The sequence below is a fragment of the Chiloscyllium plagiosum genome, unplaced genomic scaffold (genome assembly GCF_037043375.1).
Source record: "Chiloscyllium plagiosum isolate Xiang-an unplaced genomic scaffold, Cpla_swu_hap1 HiC_scaffold_3, whole genome shotgun sequence".
Lineage (NCBI taxonomy): Eukaryota > Metazoa > Chordata > Chondrichthyes > Orectolobiformes > Hemiscylliidae > Chiloscyllium > Chiloscyllium plagiosum.
In genome coordinates this window covers 121,793,853-121,806,645 of record NW_028270141.1, presented here as the reverse complement: position 1 = coordinate 121,806,645, position 12,793 = coordinate 121,793,853, and the positions used below count along the sequence as shown (strand labels likewise).

The 12,793-nt window shown below is 46.3% G+C and overlaps 1 protein-coding gene across 2 annotated transcripts in view; it reads left to right on the top strand.

Annotated features, from left to right (window-relative positions):
* The window catches only part of mettl24 (methyltransferase like 24), a 113,810-nt gene that overhangs the window by 15,584 nt on the left and 85,433 nt on the right, over nt 1-12,793 (top strand). The gene's annotated exons all lie outside the window — the stretch shown is intronic.

Sequence of the window (12,793 nt, the reverse complement as noted above, 5' to 3'; positions counted from 1 at the left end):
CTGCGGTGTCTTGTCCAGGGGGAATGACAAAACAAAACATCCACAGCTGGAGTTTTAAAAAAATCCTTCAATCAATCAGATCACTTTGAATATTTCAAATGAGTAACATTTACAAGGAAGTCCAATCACAAAACCTGTTTTTTGTTTGTTTGGTCTGTTTCTTACGTCTCCTGTGGTACCCTGAATGGCTCTGTGTCTATGCCAGACTTCAGAAACTGGATGAAGTAATCGCTGTCTGTTTTTAACCACAGGAGAACCAACAGATTGACAGAGCCTTAGTCACTGATCTGTGGGGCCTCAGACAACTGGAAATAATTGTTGATAAGCCAAATGTTATGTTTAGCTTTTCAAAGGAGCATTTTTATTATGTTTTGACTTTATTTAAAATCATTGCTGAAAAATTGCCAAACAAGGAAGAAACGGGACCTCAGGGCTGACATTTCAATATCCTGTTTTGCAGCGAGTGATTAGTACATTACCCTCACACACATCATTGTGGCTTGAGCAGAAAATCCCTGGTTCTTTCTGTGAGATGGTGCCTTCACTTTTGGCAGTCAGTCAGTGAGTTCATTAGCACTCTGCTAACTGTGAGCGCAGCTGAATGAAGGTGATGCAGTCCTTTGAGGTGGTCGAATTTGTGGATTTGAAAGATGCTTCCAAAGGTGCCTTACTGCAGTGCATCTTGCAAGTGGCACATACTGCAGTCGCTGTGCATCACTGGTGGATGGAATGGCTATTGAAGTCAGTGGATGGGGTGTCAATCAATGGGCTGCTTTGTCCTGGATAGTGTCAAGCTTCTTGAGTGTTGTTGGAGCTTCACTCATTCAGGGAAGTGAGGATTATTTCATCACTGTCCTGACCGTGGCTTCCAGGTGGTTGACAGGTTTTGGGAGTTAAATGGAGTTTTTTACAGCAAGATGTGGAGCCTCTGACCTGCTATGGCAACCACTGCTGCTACTATTAGCATTCTGATCAATGATAACTTCCAGAATGTTGAGATGGTGAAGCCATTGAATGGCATGATGAGCTGGTGAGATTCTTTCTTGTTGGTGATGGTTATTATCTAGCAGTTGGGTGATGCGAGTGTTACTTGCCACTTGTTAGTCCAAGCCTGCATGTTCCCCAGTGTATTTGCTTGAGTTCTGTTCTTGAGAATGCTCTGTGTTACTGTTCCATGAGTGACAAGCACCCGATTTCTCACACGTCAATCTACACACCCGTGTGCATGAAGTTTGGAAGAAAAAAGCTCTAAATGGGTGGGGATTTGGGCAACACGAGAAGCTCAAATGATTTCTTTGTCCAGATATTTTGTTAGAAAAGCTGCAGATTTCAATGTCAATCTGTAAAATCTTTAAGCTAAGTCTAGGAAAAAGCACATTACCCTGGATTAAGCCACAATCTTTAATTGGATGTAGATGTTAATTAACAGCTAATTCAACACAAGCCATTTCAAATTATATTAAATTCATGCCATCTGATATTGGGGGTTGGTGTGTGCACACATTCTGGAATTAATCAGACTTGAACACTCAACATACAAGACGCAGAGGGTAATACAAATACCTCCACCTGAGAAAGCTGTTAGCAATTTATTTCTAGTCCGTATTGTAAATTGGATAAGTGGTTATTCAAAGTGTGCACTACTTGTTAGGCTTTATCTTGAGAATTGAAACTTCTTGTATACAGTATATGAATTCAATTTACTCTGTCCTTATTGGCTCGACAGCTTCTTCCACTGACAGAAAAAAAATTGCATTTACGTAGTGCTTATTGTGACCACCAGACATCTCAAAGCACTTTGAGTGAAGTGTACTACCTTTCTGCAGTGTAATTTAGGAAGCATGGCAATTTGTACAGTGAAAGCTCTCACATATAGGAAAGTGAGAATGACCAGATCATTTGATGCTGATTGAGGGACACACATTGGCCAGGACACCAGGAATAACTGCACAGCTCAGCTTTTAATTACGACGATTGCATATTCGATATGTACTTAAACAGGCAGACAGGGAATCAGTTTAACATCTCATCTGAAGGGCAGCACCTCCAACAGTACTCTCCTTCAACAGTGCAGCACCTCCAACAGTACAGTGTCTCCGATTGTGCAGTGCCTCTGACAGTGCAGCACCTCCAACAGTACAGTGCCTCTGATGGTGCAGAGCCCCCAACAGTGGAGCGCCCCCAACAGCGCGGCCCCTCCGACAGTGCAGCGCCTCTGATGGTGCAGCGCATCTGATGGTGCAGAGCCGCCAACAGTGCAGCCCCTCTGATGGCGCAGCGCCCCCAACAGTGCAGCCCCTCTGACGGTGCAGTGCCTCCTAACAGTGCAGCACCCCCAACAGTGCAGCATCCCCAACAGTGCCACCTCTCCATCGGGGCTGCACCTCCAACGTTTCCGCATGTCCAACAGTGCACCACTTCCAACATTCCCACTCCTCAAACAGTGCAGCACCTCCAACAGTGCAGCGCCCCCAAAAGTGCGGCACCTCCAACAGTGCGGCACATCCAACAGTGCAGCGCCCGCAATGGTGCAGCGTCCCCAACAATGCAGCACCTCCAACAGTGCAGCACCCCTAACGGTGCAGTACCCCTAACGGTGCAGCGCCGCCAACAGTGTAGCACCTCCAATGGTGCAGTGCCCCCAATAGTGCAGCACCTCCAATGGTGCAGCATCTCCAACAGAGCAGTGCCCCCAACAGTGCAGCACCTCCAACAGTGCAGTGCCCCAACAGTGCAGCACCACTAATGGTGCAGCGCCTCCAACAGTGCAGCACCTCCAACGGTGCAGCGCCCCCAACAGTGCAGCAACTCCAACAGTGCAGCGCCCCCAGTAGTGCAGGGTCCGCAATGGTGCAGCGCCCCCAACAGTGCAGCACCTCCAACGGTGCAGTACCCCTAACGGTGCAGCGCCCCCAACAGTGTAGCACCTCCAATGGTGCAGCGCCCCCAACAGTGCAGCACCTCCAACAGTGCAGTGCCCCAACAGTGCAGCACCACTAATGGTGCAGCGCCTCCAACAGTGCAGCACCTCCAACGGTGCAGCGCCCCCAACAGTGCAGCAACTCCAACAGTGCAGCGCCCCCAGCAGTGCAGGGTCCGCAATGGTGCAGAGTCCCCAACAGTGCAGCGCATCCAACAGTGCAGCACCTCCAACAATGCAGCACCCACAACGGTGCAGTGCCTCCAACAGTGCTGCGCACCCAACAATGCAGCACTCCCAACAGTTCAGCACCTCCAAAAGTGCAGCGCCCCCAATGGTGCAGCGCCCTCAACAATGCAGCTTCCCCAACAGTGCCGCACCTCCAACGGTGCCGCATGTTCAACAGTGCAGCGCCCCCAAAAGTGCGGCGCCCCCAAAAGTGCAGCGCCCACAATGGTGCAGCACCTCCAACAGTGCAGCACCCCCAACAATGCAGCACCTCCAACGGTGCAGCAACCCAACAATGCAGCGCCCACGACAGTGCAACACCCCAACAGTGCAGCGCCAGGAACAGTGCAGCGTCCCCAACAATGCAGCACCTCCAACGGTGCAGCAAACAACAATGCAGTGCCCATGACAGTGCAGCACATCCAATAGTCCAGCGCTTCCAACAGTGCAGCACCCCCAACAATGCCGCAACCCCAACAGTGCAGCGCCCCCAACGGTGCAGCAACTCCAACAGTGCAGCGCTCCCAAAATTGCAGCGCACCCAACGGTGCAGCGCCCCCAACAATGCAGCACCCCTAACAATGCAGCACCCCCAGCAGTGCAGCGCCCCCAACAGTGCATCACCCCCAACAGTGCATTGCCTCCAACAGTGCAGCGGCCCCAACAATGCCGCACCCCCAACATTGCAGCTCCCCCAACAATGCAGTGCCTCCAATAGTGCAGTGCCCCTAACGGTGCAGCACCCCCAACGGTGCAGCGCCTCCAACAGTGCTGCACCTCCAACAGAGTAGCACTCCTTCAACACTGCAGTGGAACTTCAACCTTGATATCTGTGCCTCGGCCCTGGGTGGGACTTGTACCTGCATCGTGCAGTTTAGAGACAAGTGCATATGGCAGGCATTGGTGCCAGTGTTCCTGGATACTCTGGTGTTGTTGCAAAGACACATTACTTTGTGTAAATACCTCACAACCTGATTTGATACGTGGATAATGTAATATGGGTGGCACAGTGGTTAGCACTGCTGCCTCACCGTACCAGAGACCTGGGTTCAATTCCTGCCTCAGGCAACTGACTGTGTGGAGTTTGCACATTCTCCCCGTGTTTGTGTGGGTTTTCTCCAGGTGCTCCGGTTTCCTCCCACAGTCCAAAAATGTGCAGGTCAGGTGAATTGGCTGTAGTGTTAGGTGTAGGGGAATGGGTCTGGGTGGGTTGCGCTTTGGCGGGTCAGTGTGGACTTGTTGGGCTGAAGGGCCTGTTTCCACACTGAAAGTAATCTAATCTAATTTTAAAAATATATAATATTTTGTTGGATTAATCGTTGTTTGTGACCTGTTATGAGAACATGAGCGTAATGAAGATTACATCTGATTCCAGTTCCATTATTAAAGCCCACGAGTGTGGCACCATTCCTGCTGCTGACCTCATGAGTAACCTCCAGCCATGCCTTACTTTATCCAAAAACTTGCTGCCGCTACTGAAGGAGAGGAACTTCTCCTCGTGAGGCTTTGGAGCCTCCACTGTCACCTCCAAGGAGATATTGTGAAGCTGAGGGGCAACTTTTGAGCTCGTAGTACACGTCCCCCCCTCCTCCCCCCCCCCATTACTTTCATCCTAAAACAAAGTTAAAATCCTGCCCTACACTCCTCTGAAATAAATTGTACTCCCATTGCAATTCCTACCGCTCCTCCTGATTTAGTATTGTCTGCAAACCTGGATAGATCATTACCAAGTCAGTTATAATCATGGTGAAAGGTCCCAGTCCCAGATCTGATCACAGGAGAAATAATGTTTGTCACATCTTGCAATCTGTTTCCTATGTTTACAACAAAACCTCAAACCTGTCAAAGCTGCCAATTTGGCGCACCCTTCATTTTGCCAACCTTAATTTTGTGGAGAACTTTACTGATTGCTCTCTAGAAATTCATACCAATAACATCCACAGTAACTCATCCATCACTAATCTCCATGTGTGTAAAAAAATACAAATGTAGATACTTTTCCTTCAGCCAAATGTCATCTACAGCATCAAGGAATGTGAAAGATATTAAAATGAACATTTCTGTTAAAAGTAAGATTAGCTTAGTTTTGCTTTTAGCAAGGAGAAGGTTCTAATTGGCATCAAATGACAGTGAGGTGATGCAAGATGGTTCAAGGGGAGCAGGGAGAATATGGCCCCACCAGTCATTAGAAAAACACAAAGGAACCATTATAAAACATTAAAGCCTGTTAGATTGAGAATGTCTCACCACTAATAAAAGCAAATTACTGTGGAATTTCGGTGCGGCTTCATGTTCTTGTCCTGACCTGGAAAATTTCATAAACTTCGCTTCCAGTTTCCATCCCTCCATCACCTTCACCTGGTCCATCTCCGACACCTGCCTTCCTTTCCTTGACCTTTCTGTTTCCATTTCCGGTAATAGTCTATCCACTAATATCCATTACAAGCCCACTGACTCCCACAGCTATCTGGACTACAGTTCTTCTCACCCTACGTCCTGTAAGGACGCTATCCCTTTCTCTCAGCTCCTTCGCCTCCGCCGCATTTGTTCTGATGAGGCCACTTTCCAAAGTGGTGCTCTTAATATGTGCTCCTCCTTCTCCAACTGCGGCTTCCCACCTACAGTTGTTGACAGGGCTCTCGACAGCATGCGGTCCATCTCCCGCGCCATGACCCTCACTCCCTCCCTCCCCTCCCAGAACAAGGATAGGGTCCCTCTTGTTCTCATCTTTCACCCCACCAGCCTTCACATGCAAAGAATAATCCTCTGCCATTTTCGCCAACTCCAACACGACGCCACCACTAAACACATCTTCCCTTCCCTCCCCTCCCCCTGTCTGCATTCCGCAGAGATCGTTCCCTCCAGGACAACCTAGCCCACTCCTCCATCACACCTAACACCTCTCCCATCACACACGGCACCTTCCCATGCAATCGCCATCCAATCGCCATGCAATTGACCTCTTCCATGCTCACCATCCAAGGTCCCAGACATTCATTTCAGATTAAGCAGCGTTTCACTTGTACCTCTTTCAATTTGGTCTATTGCATTTGTTGCTCTCAATGTGGTCTCCTCTATATCGGAGAGACAAAACGCCGACTAGGTAATCGCTTTGCTGAGCACCTTCGGTGTATACGCAATCAGGTCCCGGCCCTTCCCGTGGTTTGCCACTTCAACACCCAATCCTGCTCCCATACCCACATGTCTGCCCTTGGCCTGCTGCAATGTTCCAGTGAAGCTCAACGCAAACTGGAGGAACAGCATCTCGTCTTCCGACTAGGCCCGTTACAGCCTGCCCGTCTCAACACTGAATTCAACAACTTCAGATGATTATCCCATCCCGACCCCCCTGTTTTCATTCTGCTCCGTAATTTTATTTATTTTATTTTATTTTTAAATTTTTTTTCCACTGCTCTGTACCTCTTATTTCTTGATTGTCTCTCTTTCTCTTTCTCATCACCTTTTTCCTCTCCTCTTTCCCCTTTGCTACCCTTCTCCCCTGTTTTCCATTTTGTCTCTGCTTCACCTATCCCCCCCATCTCCCTCATATTTTGTCACACAGCACTGGCTTCCGCCTTGGTCATTCACAGCTCCTAATCTCCCTATAATCTCTCTATATGCTGTCATTATCACCTCTTTATTGCTACCTTTACTACCTTTGCCTAGTATAAATACCTCCCTATTTTTCCCTTTTTTCAGCTTTGACAAAGGGTCAGTTAGACTCGAAATGTCAGCTCTTTTCTCTCCTTACAGATGCTGTCAGATCTGCTGAGATTTTCCAGCATTTTCTCTTTTGGTAATGTCTCACCACTGTTTGATAACAGCTTACTCCATTTTGTGATGTTAAAAGCGATCTCTTCATCAATGAGGATACACATGGAGAACTCGTTGTCAGTTGTCACGTTGTTGTTTGTGGGCTTTGCATTAATTAGCCAGATTTTTTTCCCCTGGTGCAGGGTCTTATAAGAAATAACCCTCTGATCATTCTCTGGCTTTAATTGCAATCCTTTCCATCAATATTTTGGAATTGAGGAAGTGATGCAGATGCAGTCAGGGGAAACAGATGGACAGGACCAGTGTTTCTACTTTGGTAACACTAAGTGGAACAAAGCTATAGTTAGTGTTGCAGAGGGAACAGGTTGGTTTTTAAATTGAGATGCACAGTCACTATGGAGTGAAACAAGTTTCATTTTAGTTAAATCGACCAGGAGTCAGTGGGCCTTTCACTGAAGTTACTGAAGTTCAGAATCGGATCAGTGATGTGGGGCAATCACAACCGTTTATCTTCCCAATGTATCACAATACTGTCTGTTGCTCAGAAAAGTGAGAACATGTCGAATAAGATTTTTCTTTTCCCTCTTTCAACACTGAAAGCAACAGCAAGTAGCCTTTCAGATGGGTGATATGTAGAATCCAACATAGTGCAGTTAATAAAGGAAGCATTTGGTTGATTTCAAACACTGATATTTCCAGTCCCTGAAGGACAAAAGGCTACGAAATAATTTGAACGCGTTGTGGTGCAGCCCGACTTCAGAAAGTGACCAGGTTTTCTCCTCTCCTGCCAGCTCATCCTGGAGACAATCTTTGTGCACATTCCTCAACTGTCAGCCTTCCCAAAGTGTTTGTCGGTCAGTAAAGGATTTTGAAGTGAATTCACTGAAAGATAGCAACTGATGCAGTAATGCACAAAACAGCTATGTGATGATGACCCAATAACCTGGTTTTAATGATATTGATTGAGGGATAAATACTGCCTGTTCTTCAACATACTGACATGGGATTGTCAGCACCCATCTGAGAGGCTTGACCTTTTATCTGAACGTTAGCATCTCTGACAGTGCAGCACTCCCTCAGTACTGCACAAACATGGCAGCCAGGTTATTGTAGTGAATATTTGAAGTGGGTCTTAGGCCCACAGTTTTGGGGCAGATGGTTAGAGGGGTTACCAACTGAGCCATAGCTGGCATAAATTGGGGTACAACTTCACCCACCTCCAGGAAGGGCACTGAATGCCCATTAGGAATGCACCAGACTGATTTATCTGTTACCAAATGTGGAGACACGTGAAGCATCATTAACCCTTCCACTTCTCAAAGTGCTTTAGACATGATTACGGTGACGAGGTCTTTCCTAGTCTGTAGGGCTCAATATGCCACCTTATAGGAGGCCAGTATCCAGTTAGCTATTCATGGAATAATTGTTCATTTTTGAAAGGTTTGCTGTGCCCTGGATCAGGGAGGGCTTTTATGATCCTTCTAATACAACCTGAAGGCTGCTGAGCTGGAAGCTGTTATTACCTGTGGGTTTGTAAAGAGCTTTAGCTTACAATGTGTCATGGGAAAATGAAATGATTAAATTGTGTTTCATCCGTAGGTACAGATTGAATAGAAATACAGCTGAAGTGCTTAAAAATAAGTGGGTATTTCACAAGATCTGTGTAGGAGAGAGACAGTTGGAGACAACTCTCTATAAATGTATAATTGAGTTCATGGACAAATCATTTAAGATCTCCCGTGGGATGGGTGACAATATCATTCTTTTGTATTGAGATTCTTTGCACATTCTCCTGTCACTTTTAGATAATGCGTTTACTCAAGAGAAAGCTTTAAAAATAAGCTACTTGGTGTTGAAAAGACTATATGTGTTTATATTTTGATTGATGTCTGAAATAGGAACAGAATTGTTTCATAAGTCAAGGATTGTTAAAGGATTACTACTCCCAATTGACTCCCAATTGAAACCAAGTAATCTAACAGTGACTGTAAATGCTATTTAGTTGTTGGTTTAAACAGTGGGCAAAGCCGGAGCAGGAGGGCTGTGTATAAATGGAGATTTGGCTGGCAGCAGCTAGCTGATTGGTCTGTGAAATAGACATCGATGACAATCTCCTCTCTGCCTATAACTATATGATTGGCTCCCAAATAGGTGAATGGCTTGGGGGTGTGAACAATTGGGAGAAGCTACCAGATGTCTAGAAGTACAGGTGCTGTTTATTATTCCATGCAGTAGAAAGTATGTCAAACCTGAGGAAAGTCAATGTATTTCCCCTCAGTTACTGGAAAATGATTACTTTGAATTAATAAGTCAGAACTTTCTGAGTGTGAACCAGTTACTCTGTGCCTCCCAAAAACAAATGGAAGTATCTGGAGAAGGAAGATTGAGAAGCAGTATTCAGATCTGCAGCAGGATAAACTTACCAAACCTTGTGGATAGAGACCACTGAATGGCCTTCCTGGTCTTTTCCTCCCTCCATTGCACCCAGGTTTCTGCAGTGGCTGTGAACGTAGAAGCAGGAAATCTCCGGTCACTAACACAGGACCATCAACCTTTGTCAAACTTGGATGATTTGATTTTGATTTTTACAGTACTGAAAATGGCCCTTCAGCCCATTGAGTCTGTGCCAGTCAGAAACAACATCTACCTATTCTAATCCCATTTTCCAGCACTGCGCCCATAGCTTTGTATGCCTTAACATCACAAGTGTTCTGAATCCTTCTTAAATGTTATAATACATGTCACAGGCAGTGAGTTCTAGATTCCCACCACTCTCTTGGGGGAAAACAAACCCTCTGAAATCCCCTCTAAACCTCCTGTCCTGTTCCTTAAATCAATGCCTCCTGGTCATTAATCCCTCATCAAGGGGAAAAGGTTCTTCCTGTCTACCCTGTTTATGCCCCTTAATCATGTACCCCCCCCCCCCCCCCCCCCCAGTCTCCCCTGCTCTAGGGAAAACAACCTCAGTCAGCTCAATCCCTTTTCATGACTGAAATTTTCCAGCTCAGGCAACATCCTGCTAAATCTCCTCTACACCCTCTCCAGTGCTGTCACATTCCTCCTGTAATGTGGATTCTCTAACTGCATGTGATACTCTTGCACTGGCCTAACCAACACCTACATAGTCCCTCCATAACCTTCCTGCTCCTAAACTCGAGCCCTCGGTTAATAAAGGCAAGTATCCATTTGCTTTCTTAACCACTTTTATCCACCTGTCCTGTTACCTTAAAGGACCGGTGGACATGCACACCAAAGTCCCTCTGATCCTCAGTGCTTCCCAGAGTCCTGTCCTGGGGAAGATTAGTTTGCAAAATTAAAACATTTGGGATTAGAGATTATGTACTGAAATGGATTGAGAACAGGTAGGCAGACAGGAAACAGAGTAGGAATAAATGTTTTTTTTGTGAGCGGAATGTAGTGACTAGTGGGCTACTGCTGGAAGCAGTGGAGATTCACAATCTAGATTAATGATTTAGATGAGGAACCTCCAAACAAAACTAAAGGATTTTGAATGCTGGAAATCTGAAACAAAAACAGAATGGAGAAACTCAGCAGGCCGGGCAGCATCTGTGGTGAGAAAGCAAAGGTAACGGTCTGGGAAGTTCTGAAGAAGGGTCACGGGACCTCAAACATTAACTGTGCTCTCTCCCCAGGTGCTGCCTGGGTGGTTGCACATTCTGTACTGCTTCTGCTCTAGAGACCTCCCTTTTTATCTTTATGCTGTTCTGTGTATCCCTTGATATCCAGGTTCTCTGGGTTTACTGGCCCCACCTTTTCTTTATTGGAACATATTAGCTCTGCATTCTCTCTGTTTCCTTCTTGAATGTGTCCCACTGCTCTGACATAGATTTATCGAAAAGTATCTGCTCCAACTCCACTTTGGCTACATCATATCGGACCTTACTAAAGTAGGCCTGTGTTGATACTTGAACCATTTTGCTTGGCTTCATTACCGAAAATTGAATCCAGGATTGCACCCTTGCTTGTAGGCCTTTATATGTACTGGCTTAAAAAGCAGTCTGGATGCATTTTAAGAATTCTGTGCTTTCTAAACCTTTAACACCAAGCCATCCCCATATTGGGGAAGTTGGAATCCCCCACTATCATGGCCCTATTACTTTTATACTTCTTTGATATTTGCATAAAATCTGCTCCTCTTTTTCTGTTCGGGCTTTATATTACACTTCATGCAATGTGATTGCTCCTTGTGGGTTTTTAAGTTCTATCCATATGGTTTCATTTGAGGATTGACCCAGTCCTGAGTGCCCTCCAAGTTTACTCGTTTTGACCCAAATAATATATCCTTCAACCTTGCTCATGGGCTGATCCAACTTCCTGTTAAATGCACCTCAGGCACTCCATGTGGTAACAGGTACCATGTTTGTGTCACCGCAATGAACATGGCTGTGTGGGGGGGCTGAGAGAGAGAGAGAGAGAGAGAGAGAGAGAAAGAGAGAGTGAGAGAGAGAGTGAGAGAGAGAGAGTTAACTTTAGAGGTTAATGACCTTTCTACAGCCCGGCTTTGATAGAATAGCAAAACCCGACCTATAACATTCAGCAGTCAAGGGTGGGAGTGGGTTTGGAGGAGATTGTGAGGGGCTTACGAACTTGACGTGAGGTCGTTTAGTTAAGCAGGAACTGCAAGAGCTTGATGAGAGGCTCAGGTTTTGAGGTATTTGTGGCCCTTTACGCCTCACAGGTTTCACAGCGTGGTCCTATTTGTAATTGGATGAAATGGTGGCATTAAGTGTAATGTCAGTGGGCAAGAAAATCCCAGGTTAATGTTCTGAGGACATGGTTTCGAATCCCATGATGAAATGGTGAAATATGAATTCAGTTATTACCTGGCTGCTAACCTCAGTGCTGTCCAGTGTTGTAAATGTTCTTTAAGGAAGGAAAGCGGGCATCTGAGTTTGGTCTGTCCTACATGTGACTCCAGGCCCACAGCAAGGTAATTTGCTCTTAAATGCCCTCTGGATAATTACAGCTGGATAATAAATGGGCAGCCGGTGAAACCCACATCCCACAAACAAATGAAAGAATAACATTTATGCCTTGTATACTCATTTGAACCTTTGATGGTTGCATCCTAATGTCAGAAAAGAGTCACAAGCATATTGTAGCACCCAGGCCATATTTGTTGAAAGGTGGTGTGTTTCAGTAATTCTCTGGGGAGGTTATCTGGGATCACTAGCCTTTGGAACTGTGAGGCATGAGGGGAGGGGAGACCTGGCCCTGTCAAGGGGTTGTGTACAATGGAGGGGTTGAAGAGAGTACCCAAGGGATGAAAGAGGGTGGTGTAAGGGGCATGGGCTAGTAATGTGGGAAGGGCCTGAGTGTGGTGCAGCAGGAGGGACGTCCAAGATGGGGAAATGAGCAGCTTAAAGCGTGATGACTGCCCGCCCACATACTTTAGTTTCACAGCTTTGACAAATAGGAAACATTAGATAAACTGCACTAAAAATCTGCTCTTCATTCCCTCCCCCCACCTTCAACAGTAAAAACAGATGTTTCCAGCTGTGGAGAGACCTAGTTCCCCTTGGTCTTCACAGCTCTTCCAAGGTTAGCTCAGTTATTGTTTCCGGGAATGGGGAGATCGGCTGGCCAGCTGTCAGGGTACAGTGATGAATGATGGCAGCAGTTGTCAGAGGGTAATCCCTGCTCGAAATGCTGCCAGATGGAATTACTGAATCGGCAGTGGTTGGAGTGAACCAGAATGACTGCATTTTCATGGCCATTACTGAACTGCCGATGGTAAATCTGCATCAGGTACCATCTTAGCTGGACATGAGGGATCCCGTGACATTATTCAAAGAGGAATTTGGGATTTCTCTCTGGTATTCTGGGCAATACCTTCCCCTCGTAGACAAA